Here is a 27,782-nt window from a genome sequence, read left to right as displayed (position 1 = left end):
TTGTGACCAAGATAGACTTTTTCTGTTCTCTCACGTTGTCACTACCCTCATGAATTTCTTTTAGCTTATCCCACATTTCTTTAGCAGATTTACATCCTTTTACTCTAATCGATTCATTTGAGTCTAAGGCACTATAAAGAACATTCATGGCTTTGGCATTCAAAGTGAGATTGGTTCCATCTTGAGCATTCAACTCAGCTATTGTTTTAGGCCGAAACAAACCTGTATCTGCATCAAGAATGTTAGCATCATGCGGTCCTTCATTCACAATAAACCATAACTCAATATCAATGGATTGCAAAAAGATAATCATTCTTTCTTTCCAACTAACATAATTAGAACCATTAAACATGGGAGGCCTAGTGACAGATTGCCCCTCAACAAACATGGCATGATTAGTTGTCATCTTTACTCCAAGCCGCTTGAGCTTAATCTCTAGGAGACCAAACTCTGATACCAATTGTAAGGCCCAAAGACAACCTAAGAGGGGGGTGAATTAGGTTGATTAAAAACTTAATTGAGTTTATGCACTTTTTACTTAATAAAAATTTATCTTCTTTTCTAGTAGCGATCAATCAACTAATTTTAAAGAATAGAACAATGTTGATCAGAAATAAGGATATATATAAGCAATAAGAATTTTATTAAACAAAAAGAATAAGATAGAGTATCAAACCGATTGTCTACCAAGCTTTCCTCAAACTTGAAGACCAATCACAAAGATGAGCACCTTCTCTTTGATGAACAATAATCAACTCAATGTACAATGGAGGGATCACTTCCTCCTTGCCCCAAGCCTCACTTAGTCAAGCTAGGAAGTTTTACTATCACTCAGATAACCCTCAACAAAGCTAAACTATTGAAAATTTCAAACACAAGAGAAGAGCTTACAAGAATTTCACACAACTAGGAGAACAAATCTTGCTTGGGAGACTATTTTCTAGCTAAAATATCTCTTTAGATCTTGTAAACAAAGTGTGCAAAAGTCCCTTTCTCGTTCAGAATCGTTTGTATTTGAAGGGGACCAAAAATGGGCTTCATTAATGCTTCCAACGGATAGAAGGCAGATGAAGAGTCAGCTAGCCGTTGGGGCTGTCAGACGTCCGACAGATTAATCATCGTCCGATCCCATCATCCGAAACTCACCAAGTTGTTGTTCGGACGTCCGATGGGATTTTATCGTCCGAAAGCATCTGCGTCCGAATGTCGTCCAGAGAGTCATCAGAACTTTGCGAAATTTTTCGGACGTCCAACGCGATTGATATGCGTCCGAAGAGTGCGTCCGATCCTTCCGGACGTCCGATGCTTCCTCACGAGCGTCCGAAGGAGTTTCCTTCTTGATGTTCTTCATCCTTTCGGACGTCCGACAGTTTCCTTTCGGACGTCCGACATGAGTGCCCTGTTTTTGCTTCTTCTTTTGATTGATTTTCTTTCCTTGACACCTTTGTACCTGATTCTCTAAAAAGCAAAACTTTTATATTTGGAGAGAATTAGATAAACATTTCAAAGTACTTTTGTGATCATCAAAATCAAGAATAACAGATTTATTAGAGGCTTGCCCGATGTTGGAGGAAGTAAAGCGCGCTATTTTCAATATGGATGGGGAGAGTGCTGCTGGTCCAGACGGCTTCACGAGTAAGTTTTTTACCTTTGCATGGGATATTCTTGCGCAAGACATACATAATGCAGTTGTAAGCTTTTTCTGTGAGACAGATGTCGCGCCCCATTTTTTAAAAAGAAAATGGATTTTGATTCAATTTTGAGAAAAGAAATGTTTTTGATTTAAAGAAAATGAAAAGGGCCTAAAATGGGGTTTGAAATGCGACGATTTTGGCCCAAATTAATAGTTTAAAAAGGGTTTTTGAATAAAAATCGAAGTCGCCACTTGGTATAGAGTTAAGGTGTACGAAATCACCTAAAATGAATTTTTAGATAAAATCATGGAAAACCCTTTTTAAATGACTCCTAAGTCTACGAAAATCAGAGAAAGTGTTCGGGAGTCGCATTTGAAAAAAGGGAAGGCAAGGATAAAAATCCAAGGCACCCTTTCAACCTAGCAAAGGCTAGTTGCGTGATTTAGTCAAAGATTTTCTTATTTTTACCTAAGAATTTATCACATTTGGGCATACTATATGAATGCAAACCCTAGACCTAAGAGGGTATCGGGGGTCAAAATATCTCTTCGAAACTTAATTGGTGCCAATCACATTAATTGTGATACCCAACAGGGACTTTTTGCAGAGGTCACGAATAATGCAAAAATATGAGATTCTAAGAAAAGATACGAAAATAAAATAATGTACAAATATACATGACCTAAAGGGATGCATCATAATGGGTACGAGGGACTCCTATTCGTGATTTTAATTTCCCCTTTAATAGAGGGAATACGAGTGTGCTAAGGCTAGAAAGCCAAACTCATCCATATCCCATACTTAAGGGGTTTTTCCTAGTCTAATCAAGCAAATGTACTAACCTAGGTCTCATGCTTATATGAAATGCAAGTCTAATGTCATGTTTTCATACAAAGGGGTAAAGAATATACACATAAGGGGAAATACGGGATAAGGGCTATACATATAAGGGGAACATGGGGTAAGGGATATTCGTATAAGGGGAATTCATGCAAAAGTGGTAAAAAAACCCTAAAAATGAAAAAGATGCATGAGATGAAATGATTTTATCACACAATCATGATCTAACGCTCGAAGGGCGCATAAGGGTCTAGCGTTGGACTAGCCGATGTCTACAATTTCTCACTAGCATTGGACTAGTGAGACAAGTCGGAATAAAGGGTCACAACTAGCGTCAGACTAGTGTGGATTCGGAAAATGGACCACAACTAGCGTTGGACTAGTGTGGTGACGTCACACATCGATGATAACTAAACAAATAATATAAAGTATAATAAAACAAGTAAACACATAATATCACATAAACACATAACGCATAATCATGATATCTAGATGCAAGGCCCTAAGAAAGCGGATAACACATAAGCATGCAAAACACATAAAGCAAATAAAGCAAATAAAGCCCTAACTATTACATTTGGGGTCCCTAACTACAATCTAAAATGGGAGGAATGAAATAAATAATAAAATAAATACCTAGCTATTACATGTTCTATCTAAATACATATCTTGAACCCCCTAACTATTATAATTTGGCATTTAAATGCCCCTTAAATAATCAAAATTGAACAAATTAAAACAAAATGAAGCGAATAAATAAATAAATGATCAAGTAAAGTCACATAGGGGCACATAGGATCAAGTAAAAATTAAAATAAGAGGTAGAGTGTGTGACAGCCCCACCTTCCCCTAAGGTGTACCAAAGGGGTTAGCGGACTGCCTACCCAACTCTCGCTAGGACTACTAGCGCGATTATGTACAGTCTAAAACGTTCCGGAAGGTATTAGCGCGCTCAAATGAAGCAAAAACCATGAAATGAAAACGGAATATCGGAGCCGCACATGAACAGTGCCAATCACATTTATACATGTAAGGTTCCCAACTTACAACTCAAAAGATAGTGTGAAACAAAACACATTTAGGTTTTCCGAGCTATACAAAAGTATATTAAACTAGCTCAATTCGGCTTCAAATTCACAATTTCCAAAAGGTATTCACATTCCTGTAAGGAAAACAAAGGCAATGGAGTGAGCTTTCACCCAATGAGGTACACTCATGCAGATCAGTAAAGTTCACATAAGCACAAAGTTGCTCAGTTCAAACGTTCAACAAGTAATCCGAACTAACATTACATTTAAATTCAATAAAAGGATACGGACGGCTCTCAAGAGCCCTTTTCCTCGCTTGCCGTACTTGATCTCGCCCCGTTGACCCTCCGTCAACGCTTAAAGAAGTAAGCAATACCGTAGACTCCACTTTCTCCAATTTTCATCCACCTCACATACCCCTATCGGGCCCGAACTCCATTCAGTTTACAATGGTAGTACTCGAGTATACCGGAATCAAGGGTCTCATACCTAATGATTCCATAGAAACAGTCCCCACAGCTTATCAATCTCCTCGACCATGCCCTTGCTAGCTCGAGTCAATCGACCGCCAATGGGGTTGAGCTCAGAGTAAACAGTATGAGTCATTGGATACATGTCCAAACGACACCAATACAAGTATATTCAAAGACATTCAATTGATACAGTAACAGTCACATAAGTCAGTCACATAAGCCATTGAGTGTAAGAGTGATAAAGTACACCCTTAACTCAACCAAGCTCATCAGTACACACAAGCATTCAAGCCATAGATTTCAAGTATAGCGAAGCCATGAAGTAACAAGTATGTGAGTAATACACTCACCAATCAAACAAAAGGAATTTCACAAATTTCCATCCAATGAGCGCCTTGGGTCATCGATACGCCCTAAAACATTCAAGTAAACACAATGAGACTCGAATACGAGTCATAAACCGAATCCACATACTACTAGAGGAAGACCAAATAGAACGTATAAGTGCAAAATCAAACTAGGGAGAGTCCGGAAATGAAGTTTAAGCCCTAAACCCGAAAGGCAGATTTGATGTTATTTAGCTTATTGGACATAACCGGAGCTACGATTATCCGATTGGAATGAAATTTATACCGTTTCGAATCTAAGATAAAGGGCTACAATTTTTATCAAGACTACTCAGTCCCGTTCGTAGTTTATCTTGGTCAAAATTCCAATGTACCAAGCCAGAATTGCACAAACAGATCAACTAACCGTATTCTGGTTAAATGACCATAACTCAGGTTACCGAAGTCCAATTAAGGTGTTTCCAGGGCCATTAGAAAGCTAAAACAAAGCACTACAACTTTCATGTTTTGGACAAAATCTAATTTAGTACGCATCAGGGTGAACGGTCGCGGTCAGATTGGGTGAACTGTCAACACTGTCACCAAACTCTTACCTATGGCAGTCTGGGTATTTCCGTCTTTTCACAGGATACCGAGTTCGGATTGGGCTGAAATTTTACAGGTAACTATAAAACATTATTTCCTACAACTGTCATGTTTTAACCTAAGGATAATTCGGCCTTCATCCTATCCAAATAGTACCAGGAAGAACAGGGTTAGTTGAAACCCTAATCTGGAATTTTCGCTTCAAACCAACGATTTTACACAACCAATCATTTCCCACCTATACCAACTCCATTTTACACTATAATAAACAATCAATCCATGACTAACCAATACTAAACATATAAAATCAGAAAAATCATGAATAATCATAAAAATTCACCAATCTCTACCAAAAGTCACAAAATCTTACACAAAACCAACTCTATGACTAGCACAAGTCATTAATTTCACATTATCAAAACCAAAGAAGGAATTCCTTAACTACTCACCTTGCAACCTCAAGAAAAGAGCCAACTTAGCACCACTTTCTTCCAAACCACTTCACCAACAACCTTACTACTACTAAACTAAGGGTTTTTATGGAGTAATCTCAAGTTTAATCGGTTGGATTGCAGGATTGAGCAAGATTGAGAGCAAAAGAGTTGAAGGTTTCTTTTCTTTTCTTCCTAGAGAGAGTCGGCCTAAGAAACTTGAAATAAGAATGATTTTTGGGTCAATTTTGTTATATGGTAAAGGTAAAGTTAAATGGTCAAAGTCCAAGATTGATAGGATGGTGACACTTGTCACATTTTAAGCTTAAACTTATCCTCTTGTCTCTCCAATACTAATCCATCTCGATAACCTCTAATTATCTGTTAACACCTAGTAAATTACTCCCGATATACAAAACTTAACCTAATTGGCCGAATTTTACCGCACTTACTGCACTAGCGGGTCCCACATCCGGTATACACTCTTAATTTCTCAAAAACTAACCGATACTAGAAAAATAATTTAAAAACTATATTTACTCATAAAATTATCTAGAAAATTTTTCTAATAAAGAAAATGGAGAAATCGTGTGCAATTAAATAAAATAAAACCTAAAAAGAAAATTACGGGTTCTCACACTCTCTCCCCCTTAAAAGAATTTCGCCCTCGAAATTTCTCACCTTGACTTTCAAATAGTTCTGGGCATTTCTTTTGTATTTCTTCTTCCACCTCCCAGGTAGCCTCTTCTATCCCATGATTTCTCCACAAGATCTTGACCAAAGGAATTTGTTTATTTCTCAGCTCCTTAACCTTTCGGTCAAGCAACTGTACTGGCTTCTCTTCGTAGGTGAGGGATTCATCTATCTCGACTTCCTCTGGTTGTAAGATATGAGACGGATCAGGGTAATACTTCTTAAGCATCGGGACGTGGAAGACGTCGTGAATTCTGGATAGACTTGACGGTAGTTCAAGTCGATACACTACTTTACCAACTCTCTGGAGAATCTTGAAAGGTCCGATAAACCTCAGTTCAAGTTTCTTCTCGGTTCAAGTTTCTTTCCTCTACCCACCATGACACTTCGTAATGGTGTGACCTTAAGGAAAACACGATCCCCAACTTCGAACTCCAGATCTTTTCTTCGATTGTCCGCGTAGCTCTTCTGTCGGCTTTGAGCTGTTTGGAGTCTTTGTTGTATCAACTTGAATTTTTCTCGTGCATCCTCCATCCAGGGAATAGTGGTTGGATCTAGCACCTTCCTCTCGCCGACTTCGTCCCAATAGATCGGTGACTGGCACTTTCTCCCGTAAAGCGCTTCGTAAGGTGCCATTTGGATCGACGAGTGGTAACTATTATTGTAGGCAAATTCTACTAAGGTCATGTGTTGGCTCCAACTACCCCCAAAATCTAATATACAAGTTCTTAACATATCCTCAAGGGTCTGGATAGTTCGCTCGGATTGCCCATCCGTCTGAGGGTGATAGGTGGTGCTTAAGTTGAGCTTAGTCCCCAAAGTCTCCAGATCATTTCTGTCAAAACCTAGATACAAAGCGGGGGATCTCTATCCGAAACGATGCTCACAGGAACTCCATGTAGCCTTACGATCTCGTCCATATATAGTTGAGTCAGTTTGTCCATGGAATACTTCATGCTTACCGGCAAGAAATGGGCCGATTTGGTTAACCGATCGACGATTACCCAAACGGCATCATGTCCTCATTGCGTTCGCGACAAACCTGAAACGAAATCCATTGTGATGTTTTCCCACTTCTATTCGGGTATCTCAAGAGGTTGTAACAAGCCCGATGGTTTTTGATGCTCCGCTTTAACTTGTTGGCAAATGAGACATTTTTGCACGTATTGAGCAATTTCCTTCTTCATGTTGTCCCACCAATAGGCTCCTTTTAGGTCGTGGTACATCTTGCTAGTACCCGGATGGATCGTATACTTGGACCGATGAGCTTCCTCTAAAATCTCCTTCTTTAACATGTCATCTTTTGGCACCACTACTCGATTTCGGTATTTCAAAACCCCATCGGGACTGAAGTTAAAATCCGATATTTCTCCTTTTTTCACTTTCTCTCCCCATTTCCCCACCATCGAATCCTCTTTTTGAGCTTCTTTAACTCGCTCCAGTAGTGTGGATGTTACTTTAACATTACCAAAAACCACCTTGTGACTCCCAAGACAGGGCTTCCACTCACAAACGGATTCCAACAGATCCCACTCCTTGATCATTAACCCCGCTACCTGAGCCTTCCGGCTTAAGGCATCCGCCACCACGTTGGCTTTCCTGGGATGGTAGTTGATAGTGCAGTCGTAGTCCTCCAGGAACTCCATCCACCGTCGCTGCCTCATATTCAACTCCTTTTGTGAGAAGAGGTATCTAAGGCTCTTATGGTCTGAGTAAACCTCGAAGGTTACCCCGTATAGATAGTGTCTCCACTTTTTCAGAGCGAAAACAACTGCAGCTAACTCCAGATCATGGGTTGGGTAGTTTTGCTCGTGGGGTTTCAATTTCCTAGAGGCAAAAGATATCACATTCCGATTTTGCATCAGTACACACCCCAGACCTTCCCGCGACGCGTCGGTAGAAACGGTAAAACCGTTTATTCCGTTTGGCAAAACTAGAATCAGTGCCATGGTTAATCTTTTCTTTAGCTCTCGAAAGCTCGCTTTACACTTGGCATCCCACATAAAACGACCATATTTCTTCGTCAGATCGGTTAATGGACCGGCCAGTCTGAAAAAGTCTTTAATGAAACGCTTATAGTACCCAGCCAATCCTAGGAAACTACGGACCTCCGTGGGATTTTCCGGCCTCTTCCAATCCGTCACGGCCTCTACCTTTGCTGGGTCTCTACCTTTGCTGGGTCAACCGAGATCCCCTCCTGAGAAATTACGTGCCCTAAGAAAGAAATTTTCTCGAGCCAAAACTTGCACTTACTAAATTTGGCATACAACTGATGCTCTCTTAGGGTTTGTAAAACGATTCTTAGGTGCTGTTCATGCTCCTCACGAGTCTTGGAGTAGTCCAAGATGTCGTCAATAAAGACAACGACAAATCGATCTAGGTAGGGCTTAAAAACCCTATGCATCAGATCCATGAAGGCAGCAGGGGCATTGATTAGTTCGAAGGGCATGGCTGCGAATTCGTAGTGCCCATATCTCGAATTGAAAGCAGTTTTCGGGATATATTCTTTCCTAATCAACAATTGGTAATGCCCCTGTCAAAGATCTAATTTCGAGAAGACCACGGCTCCCTGCAACTGGTCGAATAACTCATCAATATGGGGCAATGGATACTTATTTTTAACCGTCACATTGTTCAGCCCCTGGTAGTCGATGCACATACGCAGACTCCCGTCCTTTTTCTTCACAAACAACATAGGGGCTCCCCAGGGAGACCCACTCTCGTGAATGAAACCCCATTTCAAAAGGTCTTGTAACTGTAATTTCAACTCCCTAAGCTCAGCAGGTGCCATCCGATACGGGGTTTTTGAGATAGGTAACGTTCCAGGTAACAAGTCAATTTTGAACTCTATCTCTCTCTCTGGAGGTTGGGCTACTAATTCATCCGGGAATACATCTGGATATTCCTTTACTACAGGCACATCCTCTACCTTTAATTTATCGATGGGGGTATTAATTAGAAAGGCTAAGAACCCTTGCACCCCTCTACTTAGCAGTTTTCTAGCCCGAGTGCCCGAGATCAAGGCAGATGAGGCTAACCTTCCCCTTATATCTAACCTTAAGGTCGCCTCCCCAGGAATGCGAAACTCTACCACCTTCTTCTTACAATCTAATTGAGCATTATACTTGGCTAACCAGTCCATGCCCAAGATTACATCGTACCTCTTAATGGATAAGCTTATCAAATTCCCTAGCAATTATCTCTCTCCAACCCAAACCTCACAGTCCTTATAAACAATGCTAGTGATCAAACGATGGTCCCCAGTGGGGGTACTAATTTCTAGGTCATAAGGTAAACTAGCAGGTTTGATATCAATATCACACATGAAATTAGGGTTAACAAAGGAATGGGTGGCACCGGGATCTACTAAGACCTTCGCAAATCGGTGAAATACAGGGATCGTACCTTCTACGACCTCGGAAGAGTCTGGGACCTATTGTGGCTCTAGTGAGTACACTCAAGCCGGCACCTTGGGTTTAGTCCCTTCTCCCTTAGCTGGTCCAGAATTGGTTCTCGGCGGTTGTTGGCTTCCCTTTCCATCTTGCTTTAGAACTGGGCAAGTGGCGAGTTGGTGGTCTGCGCTTCTGCAGCGTAAACATTTCCCTTCTTTCCTCCAGCAATTGTCTTCTGTGTGGTTTGACTTCCCACAATGCCCACAGGGACCGCGAGATGCAGAAAATGAGCCCCCCTGGAAATTTTTTCTTTAGCCTCGCCCAGCTTGGCCACCTCTGGACTGAGCCCCTCTCGCTACTCCCGACTGCCTTCCACCTCTGGTTTCCCGTCCAAACTTGGAAGGGGTACTCTTATCCCCCTGCCCTGAGCTACTACCAAGGAACCCTCGCTTTGTAGCTTGGAAGTTTCTCACCTGTAGCCTGGCGCTTTCCACTAGTTGCGCCTTCTCTACTGCATCGTTAAAAGCGTTAATTTGGGCTACGGCTAGATCCTTCTGGATCTCCACGTTCAGACCCTGGACGAATCGCTGTATTCTCCGTTGCTCGGTCACGATGAGTTCGGGCGTAAATTTGGACAGCCGAGTGAATTGGCTCTCGTACTCGCCACGTGTCTGGGTCTTGACGAAGCCGGATAAATTCATCCTCCTTTCGTTCCTGAACTAGAGGAGGAAAGAATTTAGCATTGAACTCCCGCATAAAGTTCACCCAGGTCCTGGGCGTTTGCTGTCGGTCCCACTTTTTTCGTATTACGTTCCAACAGGAACGGGCCACCCCTTCCAACTGGAAGACAGCAAAAGTCACCTGCCGTTCCTCCGTGTAGTGCAGGGCAGCAAAGATAAACTTTGGTGGGGCAAATTTCTGGAACCTCTCAAGAGCCCTATCCTCGCTCTCCATGTGATTACCGGGATTCCCAGGATTGGGGTTAGGGTTTTGACCCTGTTGGTGCACCACTTGGGCTAGCAAATCAGTCATTTGCTGCATGGTAGTAGCTATTTGGACATTGGGGTCAACCCTAGGTTCAGGGTTTGGTCCAGACGAGGTTTCCCCAGTGCCCCTTTCAGACGTGGGTTGCCTACTCCCCCGTCCACGGCCTCGACCAGTACGAGTGCCTTCCATAAAGTCTAGTCGATCTAGGGTAAAACATAGATACAACATTAAAGGAAACGATAAATTTAAATAAGGAACCAAAAAGGTGTGTACATTCAAAACATATTCACATATCACACATCAGTGTCAAACAAGTCACATAGTCAGTCAAGTACAAACAAGGAAGTCCATGAGAAAACGGCGTCACCAAAAGTTATATATACAAAGCTAGTCCAAACATACAAAAATGGCTAGCTAAGGGTTCTTTCCCTGAGCTACAGTTCCCATGGAATCAAAAGTGGTTCAAAAGCGGTCTAGCCTAATTCCCTACCGAGGCCACCGACTATCCCCCGTGGCTAGAACTAGGGGTGCTCCCCTCATCAGAGGTTCCATCACTAGAAGCCTCCACCTGCGCATTGGCGCCAATCACACCTTGGATCAGCGCTTCACACTTATTAATAATACTGCCGGAACGGTCTCTAACCTCCCGGACAACATTGGTAAGACGATGGTTAACCCCCTTCAACTGCTCTCTAAGAGCGTTAGTGCGTTCCTGCTCCATAGCTATGTCCTCCCGGAGCTCCCCTATCCGGTCGGCTTGCATCCTCGTGATGCCCATTAGCCTAAGTAGCTCCGCGTGATCCCTGGCGGCGGCACGCCTAAGTCTCCTCCTTTCGCCTAACACCGCCACGACCACATGATCGACGTAGGAGTGGTTTCGGCAACGGTCACAACGACGAGCCCGACTAGCGGTATACCAAAGCCGGATCGGGCCTCCCGACCTCTCCTGATAATCAATGACTCGTGGCCGCCTCTGAGGTGGCTCACCTCCACCCTCTCCGCTTGCTCCAGCCATGGCCTACAAGGATAGCAAAAGATTCATAACTTAGACAACGTAAGCATAGTCACACTTAACGGTATCTTAGCACTTCCCTCATACAGGTCCTAAGGAACAAAAGTCAAACTTGCCTAGGTCATTTCTAAGCTAAGCTCTGATACCACCTGTGACAGCCCTACCTTCCCCTAAGGCGTACCAAAGGGGTTAGCAAACTGCCTGTCCAGCTCTCGCCAGGACTACTAGCGCGATTATGTACAGTCTAAAACGTTCCGGAAGGTATTAGCGAGCTCAAACGAAGCAAAATGTGAGACCCCGTAAATGTTCTTATTTTCTAGGTTTTATTCTATGTTTTTCTGCATTTTCTTTATTAGAAAAATTTACTAGATAATTTTTATGAGTAAATATAGTTTTTATATGATTTTTCTAGTATCTGTTAGTTTTTGAGAAATTAAGAGCGTATACCGAACGTGGGACCCGCTAGTACGGAAAGTTCGGTAAAATTCGATCAGTTAGGTTAAGTGTTGGATACCGGATTTATTTTAGCAGGTGTTAAGAGATAATTAGAGGATACCCAATGGATGAGAGTTGGAGAGACAAAAGGATAGCCATGCATTAATGGTAGTGACAAGTGTCACTTGGTGGTTAATTCTTGACTTTGACTACTATTCACTACTTTACCAATTAAATCAAAAAATTATCCAAAAATCATCCTCATTTGCAAGCTTCTTGGCCGGCTATCTTCAAGGGGAAAAGAAGAGAAAACTCCCAACTTTCTTGCTTCTAATCTTGCTCAATCCTCAAGTTCAACCGATTAAACTTGGATTTCCTCCATAAAACCTCTTAGTTTAGTGGTATTAAGGTTGTTTGTGAAGTGGTTTGGGAGACCAAGGTGCTAAGTGCTTCCTTTCTTGAGTTGGTAAGGTGAGTAGCTAAGGAACCTCTCTTTTCTTCTCAATAATGTGTAATTAGTGGCTTATGTAAGGTAAAGAGATGGTTTGAGGTGTTATTTCTTGACTTTTGGGTAGAAATTGGTGAATTTTATATTTATCCATGATATTTTCTGTTTTTATATGTTTGATATTGTGTGGCCATAGATGATGGTTGGAAATGGTCTAGAATGAAGCTATAGTGTGTAAATTGTGGCTATTCGCGGAAAATTTCCGCTTTGAAAGGAAATTTCGGAATTAGGGTTTCAATTAACCCCATTATGCCCGGTACTATTTCTTCTAGTTATATGCCTAATTAGCCTTGGGTTAAAACATGAAAGTTGTATAGAATGATATTTTATAGTATCCTACAAAATTTCAGCTCAATCGGAGCAGCGTAGCCTATGAAAAGACCGAAATACCTCTGCTACCCTGTTTCTGTCCGAAACTGATAATCCGCTTCTGTAATTGGTTAGTTTGACCGGGAATACTACTGATTTGATTGTCAATGTATTATTAAGAAATATAGCCTGGTATCTTAGCTTTCGGATGGCTTTGGAATCACTTGAATTAGACTTTGGTAACCTGGGTTATGGTCATTTAACCAGAATGCGGTTCGCTAACCTGTTTATGCAGTTCTGGTTTGGTACATTGAAATTTTGACCTAGTTGCACTACAAACTAGACTCAGTGGCCTTCTTCAACATTGTATCCCTCTGTCTTAGCTTCAAAGTGGTATAAATTGTACATCCATCCGATAATCGTAGCGCAGGTTGTGTCCAATACGCTAAACGACGTCAAAACTATTTTTGGGCTTTAGGGTTTAACTTTCATTTCCGGACTTTCCCTAGCTTACTTTGGTATTTATATGTTCTAATGGAGCCTTATTTTTGGTCGTATGTGGATTCGGTTTATGACTCGTATTCGAGTCTCATTGTGCTTGTTTGAATGTTTTAGGGCGTGACGGTGATTCAAGACGCTCTTTGGGCGGAAGTTTATGAAATTTTATTTTCTTGCTTGGTGAGTGTACCACTCACTTACTTGTTACTATGTGGCTTTGTTACACTTGAAATTGATGCCTTGAATGCTTATTTGCACCGTTGAAATTGGTTCCAGCGAGGGTGTACTTGATCACTCTCACCCTTTATGTCTTACATATGACTGTTTACTGTGTTACTTGAATGGTATATGCAATATTGGAATTGGTGTCGTTTGGACGTGTATCCAACGGCCATTACTGTTATCACTGAGCTGAACCCCACTGGTGTCAATTGAATCGAGCCGACAAGGGTTTGGTCGTGAAAATTGACGAGCCATGGGGACTGTTATATGGAATCTTGTAGTATGAGACTCTCGATTCCGGTATACTCGAATATTGCCAATTTTCCACTGTTTGGAGTTCGGGCCCGGTAGGGGTATGTGAGGTGGATAGAAAGTGGAGGAAGTGGGGTCCACGGTATTGGTTACTTCTTTAAGCGTTGACGGAGGGTCTACGGGGCGAGATCAAGTACGACAAGCGAGGATAAGGGCTCTTGAGAGCCGTCCGTATCCTTTTATTGAATTTAAATGTAATGCTAGTTCGGATTACTTGTTGAACGTTTGGACTGAGCAACTATTTGCTTATGTTAATTTTACTGATATGTATGAGTGTACCTCACTGGGCGTAAGCTCACTCCATTAAATTTTATTTTCCTTACAAGGAACCACTTTTGGGGACTATGATGTTTTGAAGCACGAGTTGAGCTAGTTTTAATATATTTTGTAAAGCTCCTCGATAGTTGGAAAAATCCTAAATGTATTTTGATCTAATTATCTTTCGTTTGTTTTGTAAATTACAAACGTATGTGTATAACACTGTTTAACCCTGTTTATGTGTTATATTTGGTTTGGAAATGTTTTTCCGAGTTATATGACATGGCACCCACTATTCATCGACGGTTTTGATTTTCGTTTGGCTATTTTGCGATTTTGACTTGTTTGAGCGCGCTTTTATTTTCGTGGAACGTTTTAGATCGTGTTTAACTGCACCGTTAGTCCTGGCGAGAGCTGGGTAGGCAGTCCGCTAATCTCTTTGGTTCGCCTTAGGGAAAGGTGGGGCTGTCACACAAAAACTATGAATTGAAAATGGAATATCGGAGCCGCACATGAACAGTGCCAATCATATTTATACATGTAAGGTTCCCAACTTACAACTCAAAAGATAGTGTTAAAACAAAATACATTTAGGTTTTCCAACAATCAAGGAGCTATACAAAAGTATATTAAACTAGCTCAACTCGGCTTCAAATTCACAGTTTCCAAAAGGTATTCACATCCCTGTAAGGAAAACAAAGGCAATGGAGTGAGCTTTCGCCCAATGAGGTACACTCATGCAGATCAGTAAAGTTCACATAAGCACAAAGTTGCTCAGTCCAAACGTTCAACAAGTAATCTGAACTAACATTACATTTAAATTCATTAAAAGGATACGAACGGCTTTCAAGAGCCCTTTTCCTCGCTTGCCGTACTTGATCTCGCCCCGTTGACCCTCCGTCAACGCTTAAAGAAGTAACCAATACCGTAGACCCCACTTTCTCCAATTTTCATCCACCTCACATACCCCTATCGGGCCCGAACTCCATTCAGTTTACAATGGTAATACTCGAGTATACCGGAATCAAGGGTCTCATACCCAATGATTCCATAGAAACAGTTCCCACGGCTTATCAATCTCCTCGACCATGCCCTTGCTGGCTCGAGTCAATCGACCGCCAATTGGGTTGAGCTCAGAGTAAACAGTAAGAGTCGTTGGATACATGTCCAAACGACACCAATCCAAGTATGTTCAAAGACATTCAATTGATACAGTAACAGTCACATAAGCCAGTCACATAAGCCATTGAGTGTAAGAGTGATAAAGTACACCCTTAACTCAACCAAGCTCATCAGTACATGCAAGCATTCAAGCCATAGATTTCAAGTATAGCGAAGCCATGAAGTAACAAGTATGTGAGTAATACACTCACCAATCAAACAAAAGGAATTTCACAAATTTCCGTCCAATGAGCGCCTTGGGTCACCGGCACGCCCTAAAACATTCAAGTAAACACAATGAGACTCGAATACGAGTCATAAACCGAATCCACATACTACTAGAGTAAGACCAAATATAACGTATAAGTGCAAAATCAAACTAGGGAGAGTCCGGAAATGAAGTTTAAGCCCGAAACCCGAAAGGTAGATTTGATGTTATTTAGCGTATTGGACACAACTGGACCTAGGATTATCGGATTGGGGTGAAATTTATACCGTTTCGAAGCTAAGATAAAGGGATACAATTTTTATGAAGACCACTCAGTCCAGTTCGTAGTGTAGCTTGGTCAAAATTCCAATGTACCAAACCAGAATTGCACAAACAGGTCAACTAACCGTATTCTGGTTAAACGACCATAACTCAGGTTACTGAAGTCCAATTAAGGTGTTTATAGGGCCATTAGAAAGATAAAACACAGCACTACAACTTTCATGTTTTGGCCAAAATCTAATTTAGTACGCATCAGGGTGAACGGTCACGGTCAGATTGGGTGAACTGTCAACACTGTCACCAAACTCTTACCTATGGCAGTCTGGGTATTTCCATCTTTTCACAGGCTACCGAGCTCAGATTGGGGTGAAATTTTTCAGGAAACTGTAAAACATTATTTCCTACAACTTTCATGTTTTAATCTAAGGCTAATTCAGCCTTCATCCTATCCAAATAGTACCAGGTAGAACAGGGTTAGTTGAAACCCTAATCTGGAATTTTCGCTTCAAACCAACGATTTTACACAACCAATCATTTCCCACCTATACCAACTCCATTTTACACTATAATAAACCATCAATCCATGACTAACCCAACACTAAACATATAAAATCAGAAAAATCATGAATAATTATAAAAATTCACCAATCTCTACCAAAAGTCACAAAATCTTACACAAAACCAACTCTATGACTAGCACAAGTCATTAATTTCACATTATCAAAACCAAAGAAGGAATTCCTTAACTACTCACCGTGCAACCTCAAGAAAAGAGCCAACTTAGCACCACTTTCTTCCAAACCACTTCACCAACAACCTTACTACTACTAAACTAAGGGTTTTTATGGAGTAATCTCAAGTTTAATCGGTTAGATTGCAGGATTGAGCAAGATTGAGAGCAAAAGAGTTGAAGGTTTCCTTTCTTTTATTCCTAGAGAGAGCCGGCCAAAGAAGCTTGAAATAAGAATGATTTTTGGGTCAATTTTGTTATATGGTAAAGGTAAAGTTAAATGGTCAAAGTCCAAGATTGAATAGGATGGTGACACTTGTCACCTTTTAAGCTTAAACTTATCCTCTTGTCTCTCCAATACTAATCCATCTCGATAACCTCTAATTATCTCTTAGCACCTAGTAAATTACTCCCGATATACAAAACTTAACCTAATTGGCCGAATTTTACCGCACTTACTGCACTAGCGGGTCCCACATCCGGTATACACTCTTAATTTCTCAAAAACTAACCGATACTAGAAAAATAATTTAAAAACTATATTTACTCATAAAATTATCTAAAAAATTTTCCTAATAAAGAAAATGGAGAATTCGTGTGCAATTAAATAAAATAAAACCTAAAAAAAAATTTACGGGTTCTCACAGAGTGTATCTCTCTTGGATTGGTGCCATAATGAAATGAAATTACTTGTTAATCCTCCAAAAACAAAGAAAAGGTCAAGGCATCATTTTAATTAACAAATAACCACATCAAATGGAAATAAATACGAAATTTAATCACTCAAAGCATTCAAATAAACTAAACAACCCATATTCATCAAATTGAAACAAACAAAGACCCATTTGAAAGAATTGAAGAAGTTCGAGGGATCTATTCTTATTATTATAAATATTAAGGGTCTAAAAGGAAATAAATTAAAGACTCAAGGTGAAACCCAGCCCAAACCAAAGCCAAAATTCTCACAAAATAAATGAAAAAACTATTTGTTACAATTAGATAAAAAAGATACCTAAAATTTTGCTAAAAATCCAAATCATAAATCATAATTCTATTAACAAATGTTAAACCTTCAAAAACATCATAAAATTCACTAAAAACCAATCCAAAAGTCACATTAAGTCATATCAAAGAAAGAAATAGCATGTTAAAGGGACAGATTGTTTAATTTTGCAATTTTCATGGGCCTTAGTAGCATAAAGAGAGACTTGTGGGGTTGAAATGACATTTCTAGAAATATTTCATGCAAGCTTACGCAAGCTTCATCTTCTTCATTGGGTTCTGCAATTTCAAACTCACATTGTTTAGCAACTTCCAGCTATTCATCATGCAGATTTATTGCACAATCAACCCAAAGAAGGAAAGAAAACTATGGCATGTCATTTTAACAACGAACAAACCTTCTGGCAAGAACATCAACTACCCCAATTCTGGTGAGCAAAATTTCCAGGTCAAAAACATGCACGGCAGTAGCAAACAAAGCAATGGGATGCAGGTAGAAATAGACATGCATGACCCAAGGAAAACCTAATCCAATTTATTTGTACATCTTATCTTTCCCCATGGCATCGCAACACTGAGTAAATCAAATTCATCAAACCCCAGACTACATCATCAGTTGAAGAGCAAAGTTATATAATAACCCCAGCCAAGTCATAACCCAACAATAGTTCGGCAGTCACACATAGGATGGAGTCCAATCTTTTCAAAGAAATGCTTTAAAGAAGCAGGAATAAGGGCTGTGAATACCTGGAAATGCCTGTGAGATTTGACCACGTAAGATACTCCTTAAACTATTGGCTGGTTCGTGAGATGAAGCGAAGGAAATTTCGTCACAGTGGTGGTGTAGCAGGGACTTCGTGACTTGGGGCTGTAGTGGTGGTGATGGTGATGGAGTCAGTGGCAGTAGAAGGAGAGCAGCAAGAGCAACGGCAGTGCCACCACCACAGCCAATGTTGACGATAAGTTCTTTGATATTCCTCTGATACGGCGGTCGCCCTGCAGTTTTCCCTTTTCTCCTCCAGAAAACTTCCTCCTGCCCAAGCTCTCTTCTGTTTCTCCTCTATCCCACAGCTTTCCTCCTAATCTCCTCTCTTTTGCTTCAGCCGGAAACCCTCTCTTTTCTATTCTATTTTTCAGCCGACCCCTTCTCAATCTCTTTTTTCTCAGCCGTAACCTCCCCCTTCTTCCTCGGTTCCCTCCTTTCTTTTCTTCTCCTTACCCACTCTTGGTTTTCTCCTCTTCCCCCCCAAAGCTCCACTGCTAGCTCTCAGATTCACTTCACTCTTCACGGCAAAAAACCTTTTTCTCTCTAGCCTCGGTCCCTTTTTCTTTGCTTCGTTCAGTAACCTCTCTTTTCTTTTTTTCCTCCTCAAACTCACGGCCGAAACACTCTTTTCTTGCTCTATTTTTTTTCTACCCGTAACCACCTTCAATCTCCTCTCACAGCCTTTTTCCTCTCAATTTTCTGGTTCTCTCGGTCTCTCTCTCCTTCTATCTCACAGTGGTTCCTCCCCAAAACCTAGCCGTCACCTTTTGCTCTCTCTTTTTTCTCTCAGCCGTCACTCCCTTGCTTTTTCTTCTCGGCCGTCACTCCACATCCCTCAACCCTTGCTGCCTTTTCCAGTTGTGATCCTCTCCCTTTTATAGCCACCCTGATTCCCAAACCTAAAATCTGAGGGTGGTGGTTGAATTCATATCTTTAGGATGAGGGCAAATTATCCATTTGGCCCTTGAACTTTTTGTCTAGATAAAATTAAGCCCCTTAACTATTTTTGGTCAATTTTGAGCCCTCAAACTTGTAAAATTGGGCACTCGTGATCCTTTTGGTCAGTTTATCCGATTTTGCAACTGGAAAACCGATTCACACGAATGCCAGTATGTTTTAAAGAAGGGCATTTTTGTCTGTATTTTCTAAGCAAAAAGGAAACAACTCCTCCTTCGTTCTTTTGTTGGGGGTGGGGGGGCAGTGTTCGTTCTTTTGTCCGTCCGTTCGTTTGTTGATTGATAATGTGCTAGTTTTTCCTTTTTTTTGGGTGGAGAGTTTTTGGAGGGTGGTTAGATTATCGATCAGTCGGTCGGTCAGTCAAATCGATCCAAACACCTCTAGAGGAGAGCTAATCATGCGACCGATTCAACCATCGCCACCAGCCGCCTCCTCCGCGGCTACCCCCTCCCTCTTCCTCCTCCTCCGCATCAAATCGCAACCCTCGCGGCGGCGCCCCGACCTTATTCTTCTGCTTCCCTAGCGAGACCACAAGTTAGCTGTCCCCCTTCCCCTCCCGCCCACCTCCACCTCCTCCTCCTGCTTTTCCTCTCCCCTAAACTTCTCCCAACTGGAGCGGATCAATCGCATCGGCAGCGGCAGCGGTAGCAGCGACACTGTCTACAAAGTCCTCCACCGCCCCACCGGCAAACTCTACGCCCTCAAGGTCATCTATGGCTACCTCGATGACTCCGTCCGCCTCCAGATTTGCCGCGAGATCAAGATCCTCCGCAATGTCGACAACCCCAACGTGGTTAGATGCCATGACATGAACGACCACAATGGTGAAATCGAAGTCCTCCTCGAGTACATGGACAAGGGCTCCCTCGCGGGGATCCACATCCCCCATGAGCCCTCCCTTTCTGATCTCACGCGCCAGATTCTCTCCGGCTTGTCCTATCTCCACAAGCGTAAGATCGTTCACCGGGATATTAAACCCTCCAATCTCCTCATCAACTCCAAGAAGGCCGTTAAAATCGCCGACTTCGGCATCTCCAGAATCCTAGCCCAGACTATGGATCCCTGCAATTCCTCTGTCGGCACTATTGCTTACATGAGTCCTTTTACACTAATCAACCACACTTTTACACTAATCCAACATACAACAGTGATACGGTTGTGGGTTTGGAAAATGGAGGGAAGAAGGAGGAGTTGTTCCCTTTTTGCTTAGAAGATGCAGACAAAAATGCCCTTCTTCAAAACACACTGGCATTCGTGTGAATTGGCTTTTCGGTTGCAAAACTAGATAAACTAGCTAAAAGTGTCACGGGTTCCCAATTTTACAAGTTTGAGGGTGTAGACACCAAATTTTTGAATAATTTTATGTGGCATCTATTTCATGATTTTCATTTTAGATTGCTTGCATTCGTTGTTTACTTTTAGTTTTAATTTTTGGTTTTAGCTTTTAAGTTTAAAGTTAGCGTAGAGTTTTTAGAAAAAAAAAAGAAAAAGAAGACATCAAAAATATGTTTTAGTCATTTTGTTTTTATTCAAAGCTTTCTTGAAAGAGAAATGAAAATGAAAAATCACAAAAAAGGAGAAAAGAAAATTAAAGAAAATTAAAGAAAAAGGAAAAAATAGGCTTTAGTTGGATTGGAAAAATGAAAAAAAAGAGAAAAAGGAAAAAGGAAAATTTGTTCACAAAAATATGTTTATTTCTTTAAATTCAATCTTTGGGCACTTTAGTTATTTTTATTAAGTTATTTTGAGAAAAGAAAATGAATGAAAATGAAAAAAGAAAATGTGAAAAGATGGAAAAATGGCCATTTTTGTTGTTTTTAGTTGTTTAGTTTTTAAATTATTTTCATTATTATTACTATTATTATTACCTGGTTTTTTTGTCAATTTGTTATTATTATTTATATTTTATCATTTCTGTATTTATTAAGTTAAAAAAAAAAAAAAAAAAAAAGGAAATTGATTCGCGGCATGCAAGTTGCCGCGACTTGCAAAGTGAAGACTCGGATGAGTACTTGGGTTGCAAAAACAGCAGAAAGGACGAAGTTTTAGGGTTGTTTTTGGCCTCCATATAAATACAAAAAAAGAAGACAGCCGCAAGGGGGAGCTCGGTGAGGGGGAGGAAAAAACAGCAAAGGGAAAAGAAAGAAAGGCTGCGGGCTTTGGGGGAGAAGTAGCTAAGCATAGTTGACAGCAGGGAGCTTTAGAGAAGGTCGTGGGGGAGCGAAAAGAAACGGGAAAAGGAAAGAGAAACCAGAGGAAGAAGGAAGGGCGGCTGGGGGTTCGAGCGAGAGTAAGAGGGAAGTGAACGGCGGAAGAAAAACTGAGCAGAGGGAAAAACAAAGGAGAGGTTTGGAGGGGGAATCTGGGAAGCAAAAGAGACCAAGGAGGGAAGTGAGGAGAGCTTCGGGAGTTGCTGGAGTTTTTTCCATACCCGCTGCCAACCTTTGCCGAAACAGAAGCTTTGCGGTAACCCTTTTTTTTTTTATCTTCATAGCTTAAAGTCGCTGCCTTTCGTTGATTATTTTTGCATGACAAGTTCGATAGGTTTCCAAATCTGTTTGTTGTTGTTAATTTCATCCTCAAGTTGTAGTTTAGTGGTAAAGGTGTTAACTTTGAAAAGAAAAATAACATTTCCTTGGCTGATTCGTTCGATTCTGCGTTTGAAATCACATGTCGGATGGTTGTTAAAGTTTCCAGTTTGTGTGTGTTTCATATTCGGATGCTCATGTTGAAATCTCAATTCCCTACGTTTGCAAAGTTTGAAGATAGCTTGAGGATTTTTTTTTGCTGGCTGAATTCAAATGAGGTGTGATTGTTTTTGCGCATGAAAGGGAGTCTGCTGCAATGACGGTTGTCGGCCCATTTGCCGCAGCCTTTCTCTTGCTTTCGGATGATGAAATTGCAGTAGCTTGATCACCTTGTTATTTGTGTAGTTGGATGTCGATTTCCAGTAGTAAAACATTCAAGTTAGGCATCCTAGCTGAAATGATAAAGCTGCGGCAATGATCCAATTAGGAAATGCAGGAATGTTTGCGATTGTTTCTGGTTTGCTTGGGTCGGATTTTAGCATGAATATGTATCATTTCTGATGTATCTTGAATCTGAAAGTTTGTTGGAAATTCATGATATGAGCTGCAGAGTTGCAGCAACAAATTGGAGATTGTGGCTTTTCTCTGTTTTGACTCTTTTGTTTAGCATGATTAACTGCTGTATGTGATGTCGGTCTTATGGAAGCTAATCAATATGGAGCTGGGAGTTTGTCTGAGTTGTTTGGGTAATTGGTGAGAAGCTTTGGCAGAAATTTAGCAACCAGAAATGGAGAAGGTTTCATTCGGTTCATGGGCTGGTTGGAGCATATGTTTTTGCAACTATCTTTGCTGCATTCTTGCTGTTTGTTTTTTGATTTCTTGGTTTGATTTCTATCCAAGGGGTTCATGAAAACTGAACAAAAATGATTGAGTTGAAAATTTGTGAATGAACAATGGAATGTAGGAAATGTTTTGATGGATTTCGTTTAGAGTTTTCTTACCAAAAGCTTCACAAGTTTGTGAAAGTGATTGCAGAAGCATTGTCTAAAGAAGAAAGCTACGTGATTGCATGCTTATGCATGAAGTAATTTCTACAAATTGAACTTTGATCCCCCAAATCCCCTCTTGATCTACTAAGGCCCAATTACATTCAAATTTCTTGCAATTAGATCCTAGGATAGTTGCAATTGGAACCATGGCTTGACTTTTTCTTTGCTATTTGACCTTTTAAAATTCCTTGAACATTTTGATTGGGCTTGCATGGTTGATTAATTTTCGCAATTGGATCTCTTTTGTGTGATTAGGCCTTGATATGTTTTTTCATGTGAATTGTGGACAATGTTAATAGAATTCTAGGATCAAATCATGAAAGTTTGGTAGCTTGGAAGCATTGGTGGTCTTGATTTTGTTTGATTTAAATTTTGCTTAGCTAATCTTGTTTCTAAAACTTTAATAATTTTCCATTTCTTCCTTTCGTGATTTTTTGCACTTGATGGCGATAGATTCCACTCTCAGCATTTCAATTTAGCACTCCATTTTAGATTCTTGAGGCTTTTTATTTGAGACCGAGTTTTGCTTGCACATGCATGGTCTATTCCATATTTAATTTTCGTTTCATGCTCAATTTCCATTTGTTTGTGTTTAATGGTTGTTTCGTGTGATTATTCGATAATTTAAGTGGTACCTTGACTTGTTTATTATTTTGGAGGGTAAATTAGTAATTTCACTACGTTAGGGCGTCGCTTCAAGGGAGGTACACTCTATCCCTCATTTGCACTTCATTTGACCCTACGTGCTCCTACGTGTTATGTGAACATGCATGTCTACTTCGCTTTCCTTACCTCCCTGCGTGCATTTACTTGCTTTTTACTTTTATTTAAGTTTTTATGGGGTATGTGTACACCTCTTGGCTTGTAATAGATAGTGCTCGGAGAGCATCTGGTCCATTCACCCTTTCCCTTTTATGCTTTTATGGGGTATGTGTACACCTCTTGGCTTGTAATAGATAGCGCTCGGAGAGCATCTGGTCCATTTCCCCTTCCCCTTGGTTGCTTGTTTTTGTTGCTACATGTTTAATTGCTTTAGTAGGCTCTTGCATCTAGTCGAGCATGCTAAGTGCTACGTGCTACGTGTTTACGAGCGTTTTGGCATGTCTACTTGCTTTCATAACCATGAATGAATGGAATGGATGAATGTACGCCACCACACTAGTCCAATGCTAGTTGTGGCTCATTAGGCCATCCCTTTTTGTTAGTGCATATTTGCATGTTCACTACATGTCATGCATTTTTCTTAGTTTTATCATTTGGCATGCTCCTCGAGCCCCTTTTCCCTCATTTTAGGATTTTTTGCATCTCATGCTAGTTAGGGTACATTTGCGTGAGAGTCCCCTTAAATATGGGATATAGACGAGTGTGGCTTTTTCTAAGCCTTAGCACGCTTATATTCCCTCTATCAAAGGAAAAATCAAGTCACGATTTAGGTCTCCCCGTACCCAATATGCATGAATTCCCTAGGCTCATGCATTCTCAATCCACTCTATCATTACACTTTCACCTTTGTCTCATTTGCACACATGCACCTTTTTTATCTTCACTTGCACACGAACATTTTTTTTTTATCTTCACTTGCACACATACACCCGTTTATCTTCACTTGCACACGAACATTTTTATCTTCACTCGCACACGAGTACTTTCATCTACATTTGCACACCTTCACTCTTACCTTATTACTTTTATCATTTTTCCCACTTCACACAAACTCACACTTTCACATGGCATGCATTCCACTCATTTTTTACGTCATTTAGGTTTAGGTGTGACCTCTCCAAAAGGATCATTATTGGGCTTCACAATTAATGTGATTGGCACCACTCAACCTTTGAAGAGAAATTTCCCCCATGTCCCCCTAGGTCTAGGTTTTTGCATTCATATAGACATATCCAACACGCGATACATACCTTGGGTAGAAAAATTAGGAAAATTGGTTTAAGTCACGCAACTAGCCTTGGCTAGGTCGAAGGGGTGCCTTGGATTTTTATCCTTGCCTTCCCCTTCGTCAAATGTGACCCCCGATCCCTCTTTTGGTTACGCAGACCCAAAAGTTCTCAAAAAGGGTTTATTTACTTTTTTTTATTCAAAAACAAAAATCATTTTTGGGTGACTTGGTACACCCTAACTCTATACCAAGTGGCGACTCCATTTTTTGATACCAAAACCCTTTTGAACTTCACTTGGCCAAATCGTCGCATTCTAAGTCCCATGGCCTTTTACTTTTCATTCCGCACACGTTCACATGTATATCACACACACTCACACACCATCACACATTCACTCAATCGAAAAGTGGGGCGCGACAGAGGGCTCAAAGTTGACCAAAAATAGTTAAGGGGCTTAATTTTACCTAGACAAAAAGTTCAAGGGCCAAATGGATAATTTGCCCTTAGGATGATTGATAAACCATTAGATTAGCTCTTGTCCTATGACTCTCTTAGTATAGGGATTAAAGCCAGGTGTAGTAGTACTAACATGATCGAATGGAGCTAAAAAAAAAACCAAGGAAATTTTGGGAAAATAGCTAGAAAAATGCAGCTGCAATTCTGTTGCTTTGTTTTTTTCTGGTACGATGCTAATAAGAAGCAGCGCGCATGCTTCGTCCCCCCTTTTCTCTTCTTTTTTTTTAAATAATAAACGAATAATTTTCTTTCCCGACAAATTTTAATGCTAAAAATGTCTTAAAATAAAATTATGAGATTAATAAGCAAAAGAAAAAGGATAATAATTAACATTTAATCAAAAAAAATAACAATAAATAAAGCTAAATTAAAAATTTGGTGTCTACAATAGAGTTGCCGTGATTTATTACATCTACATCTATAGTATTGATCCCAAATGTGACTAACCCCCAGGATTTTTCTCAGTTTCGGCCAATTTGTCTATGTAACTTTTTTAACAAAGTCTTATCCAGAATTTTGGCCACTAGGTTGGCCACCATATTGCCGAGGCTTATATCCCCCAAGCAGACGGGTTTCGTGAAAGGCAGGAATATCACTGAAAATTATTTGCTTGCTCAGGAAATTATGATGGGGATGGGTAAGAAGGCCAGAGGGGGGAATATAGCTTTAAAATTGGACATGTCCAATGCTTATGATCGGGTTTCTTGGTGTTTCCTGTTGAATGTGCTACGCAAATTTGGCTTTGGGGAGCGTTTTATTGATATGGTGTGGAGGCTAGTATCTAATGTTTGGTTCTCCGTCATCATTAATGGTGCATTGTATGGGTTCTTTAAATCGAGCAGAGGTCTTCGGCAGGGTGATCCTCTATCACCAACGCTATTTGTTATTGGCAATGTTTTAAAAATCGGACCGTTAATTGAACCGGTGAAGTGAAAGGGTCGAGGTTCAATCGGTCGGACCGGTTCAACCTCGGTTCAATGAATTTTTAAAAAAATAATTTATATGAATATATATATGTACAAAATAAGACATGTAATGGACTAATTTAATATTTTATATGATGAAAAGTTTACTATTTTTTAATAACTTGGATTTTTAAAAATAAATTTTTTAAATTATAAGTTAAAACAAATAAATTCCATCTCAATTTCAATTATATCTAAATCCAACCCCAAAATATCACAATATTTTGAAATTATACAAAATTCATGTCTCTGAGAATTTAGATATTATGAACTTAAATTTTAATTTACGTTTTGGGATTTAGAGATTGCAATTTAAAAAAGAAAATTTGGAGTTCGAAGGAAGTCAAGAAAATCGAAAATAGAAATGTAAACTTGATAAGAAACAAAAAATAAGATAAAAGTGAGTGGTTGTGGCATTAAATAATTTGGGTTAAAAAAAATTTTTTTAACTTTTTTCAATTTAATGGACAAAACAAAATTAAAAGATGGCAGAAAACATCAATAAATTAAAAATAAAAAGGTTTGATTAAAAAGGGAGTGACAAAAGAAAAGAGGATAGAGAGAGAGAGAGAGTTGAAAATTAAAAAGAAAGAGCCATGAGGGGATGAGATTTTGTAAGAAAAATGGAAAAAAGAAATATGAGTGTTTGCTTTATATAAATAAGTTTATCAAAAAAAACTAATAAGATGTGATGGTGCAATGGTTAATACATTGGTTTTTTTATTACAAAGGTCTTGGGTTCGAATCTTGATAGCTGCATTTTGCAAAACTTAAAAAAAAAAAAAAAGAGGGAAAACTGAAAACCGGAAAATCGCCGGTTCAATCCGGTTCGGCGGTTTTCACGGTTCAACCGGTCTTTGACCGGTTTTCTAGCAAAGTCAACAATGTCATTGAACCGGACCGGTGCCATGGCCGGTTCGCGGTTCAACCGGTCGAACCGGCCGGTCCGGTCCGGTTTTCAAAACATTAGTTATTGGGGCAGAGGTACTGTCAAGGGGTTTGAATAGCCTTACCTCCCAGAATGGCTACGTAGGTTTCAGCGTTCCCCGGGGATGTCCACATGTTGTAGACACCAAATTTTCAGTGAAATTTCATTTACTATTTAATTTTTATTTGTCGTGCTAGTTTTATTCACTTTTAGTTTTTAGTCTTTTAGTTTTTATATTATTATTTTTATTTGTAAATTTTAGCATACAATTTCTCGGAAAGAAAAAAGAGGAAAAAAGAAAAGGAAAAGAAAGGCATTCAAAAAATATGATTTAGTTGTTTTTTTTAAATTCAATGTTTTCTTGAAAGAAAAAAAAAGAGAAAAATGATGAAAATGAAAAATGATTTAAATTATTGTTAAATGATTTACTTAAATTGTTATTTTTGTTACTTATTTTTATTATTATCAATTTTGTTAAACTTTTAAAAAATATATATATATTTTACATGCAAGCTGCGGAAACGCAGCTTGCAAGGACAGTCGCACAGGCCATCGGATGGCCAAGAAAAAGGTTTTGAGAGGAGATTGATTGCTGGCCATTGAGAGCAGGGTTTTAGGGTTGTGAACTTGATATAAAAGCTGAAAATAAACCACAGCCAAGGAGAGGAAAGGGGACTCGCGGCTAGCCTTTTGGAAAAAAAGCTGAAGTGGGCGAGAGAAAGGTTGACGGCTAGAAAGGACAGGAGGCCGAGAGATAAGAGAGAGCGAGAGAGAACTAGGGCAGGAGAGGAAGAAAGAGTTGACGGCTGAGTGAAAAAGTTGAGGGTAGAAAAC

At 40.1% G+C, this 27,782-nt stretch overlaps 1 pseudogene; it reads left to right on the top strand.

Moving 5' to 3' along the window:
- The first annotated feature begins 19,467 nt into the window (after positions 1-19,467).
- Positions 19,468-20,280, top strand: LOC113759143 (annotated as a pseudogene).
- Positions 20,281-27,782: the final 7,502 nt, after the last annotated feature.

The sequence above is a fragment of the Coffea eugenioides genome, unplaced genomic scaffold, assembly GCF_003713205.1.
Source record: "Coffea eugenioides isolate CCC68of unplaced genomic scaffold, Ceug_1.0 ScVebR1_93;HRSCAF=440, whole genome shotgun sequence".
Taxonomy (NCBI): domain Eukaryota; kingdom Viridiplantae; phylum Streptophyta; class Magnoliopsida; order Gentianales; family Rubiaceae; genus Coffea; species Coffea eugenioides.
Note: the sequence above shows the minus strand (reverse complement) of the source record. Positions and strands in the feature narration are given on the sequence as shown.